Source organism: Poecilia reticulata, unplaced genomic scaffold (genome assembly GCF_000633615.1).
Source record: "Poecilia reticulata strain Guanapo unplaced genomic scaffold, Guppy_female_1.0+MT scaffold_1731, whole genome shotgun sequence".
NCBI lineage: Eukaryota > Metazoa > Chordata > Actinopteri > Cyprinodontiformes > Poeciliidae > Poecilia > Poecilia reticulata.
Genome location: NW_007616462.1, coordinates 1 through 2,088, shown reverse-complemented (window position 1 = coordinate 2,088; position 2,088 = coordinate 1). Strand labels below are relative to the sequence as shown.

The window sequence follows — 2,088 nt, the reverse complement described above, 5'->3', positions numbered from 1 at the left end:
TTTTGCTACTGTAGGTGTTAATCTCATCCAATCTATTTTTTCTGCCTACATCACCAACAACAGCATTAGTTTTTGTTAAAACACTGTTATAATGTGTTTTTAAACATTAAAAACACATTATAAACACATTATAAAACATATTATAGTGTATATTTTATTATTCAACACAGAATCAGWTGGGCAAATGTTCAAAACTTTCTCTTTGGTTTGCAGGTTTGCTTCAGCAGGAATGGAATAAGGTCTGGGGACGTCCTGAACGTTAAGCTTTTACTTAATTTAACTTCATATTTTTAAGTAGACACAGCAGAACATTTTTGTCAGTGTACTTAAAATCACAGCTTGGGAACTCTTAGGTAGCTTAGGTTGGTGTCTTGAAGTACAGAAAGAAACACAGTAAAGATAACAAGATTGCTTTTTGTTGTGTGGATGAACTTAAAAAGACAGGCTCTTAGTACTTAATTTATTTTCTGAAAAAATTTACAATTTTGAACAAATATTTTTGACCTCAATACTGTATATTYTTGTGTAAAGATACAAACTTGATTTTTTTTATTGTTGATTTCACAGTTTCAGTTATGTTAAATTTACTTCACCACAGATAAATTTTTTTTTATCACAAACAGAAATCACATTTCTTTGATATTGTAATTTACCCTTATGTCTGACCTGAACTAATTAAGGGAACATTGTGTGTATTAAACATATATCTAATTTGGTAAAAGCATGAAATTGTATACTGAAATGTTATCTTACCACATGAACCAGAGGACTATGATTTTTACTGCATCGTTGATGATTTGAATGAGCCTCAGAGTGCTTTTTGCATTCTCTCCCACCCTGAYTAACAAGAGGCCGATGGYGAAAGACCAGATGATCAGTCCYATAACGTTGGCTCCAGGAACATAGTTGCCTACCAGTAGCATCTCACTGTCATTCTGCGGCTAGACACACAAATATGCTGGCTCTAACTCTCCAAGATAAGTATTGTAGTAGTACAGCACCATATTGGACAATACATATCACTTTTCCACAGTAAGTCACATTAAAGTCATTAACTTTGATGTATTTTATTTGCATTTATTTTGTAAAAGACCAATCCAAAATGGGATAACTGTGAAATGTATAGAACAAATTCAAGAATTAGAAAAACATTATGTATATAAATAGAAAAAATTATTTGTGTATTTAGCTATGTAACCCCTCCAATAGCCCTACACATTCAGTTATACACATGTATGTTGACTTGCTTTTCTATTGCAGAGAAGCAATACACGTTCTTAATAGGAAGATGGATGGCACTAAATCTCAGACAATCTAGGATCAAAACTTGTTTTAGGGGGCCAGAAGACTTGAGAGTTGAGACTAGGAAATATCTTTCCCTTGGAGCAAAACAGTCACTCTGAATATACAACCAGATCTACAATGGATGGCTTTAGGTGAAAACACCACCGTCTATTAGATCGTTATGGTCAAATCCGGGCCTAAATACAACAGAACAATTGTGGCAAGATGTGGAAATTGTTCTACCCTCTGTCCTAAGAAATATTATTGTTGTGTTAACTGGTGTTGTCTAAACCAATAGTACAAGTGTTTTGAATGGTTGCTTGTCTCTGTGTTCCCCTGTGATGTGCCCCTCCTCTTGCTCAATGACCGCTACAGAAAGGCACAACTGCCCCTGAGGTGAGCTGAAAACAAACACCACCTCTCCTTTCATGTTTTAAATTAAAGCCATCCAGATTTTTCTTCCTCTTCACAGTCAAGTACTCTTTTTAGTGTTGGCTGACTACTTAAAACCTAAACAAAATACTTTGAAGTTTGGAGTTGTAAAGTGACAAAATGTGTAAAAGCTCTAAGGCTATCAATGCTTTTKGAAGGTGCTCTAGAAGAAGATCAACGATAAGAAGAAAATACTCACCCCTTCGAGTATAATTTGATCTCTTGAAAGATAAATAATCTCAGTCTTGTACTGAGAAAAAAAAAGAACTATTTGTGACCTTCCAGACCCAACATAGGAAGCTACACACTGAGCTGTGGTTCTGAATACAAAACATACCTGCTCGAAGAAAGCCTGAATGAAGCTCTCTGGAA

At 34.9% G+C, this 2,088-nt stretch overlaps 1 long non-coding RNA gene across 1 annotated transcript; it reads right to left on the bottom strand.

Moving 5' to 3' along the window:
• Nucleotides 1-2,088, bottom strand: LOC103461482 (uncharacterized). The gene is made up of 3 exons (XR_533122.2): nucleotides 2,054-2,088; nucleotides 1,916-1,966; nucleotides 1-941 (listed from the first exon to the last, which is right to left on the bottom strand). It is a non-coding gene; the product is annotated as an uncharacterized LOC103461482 (long non-coding RNA).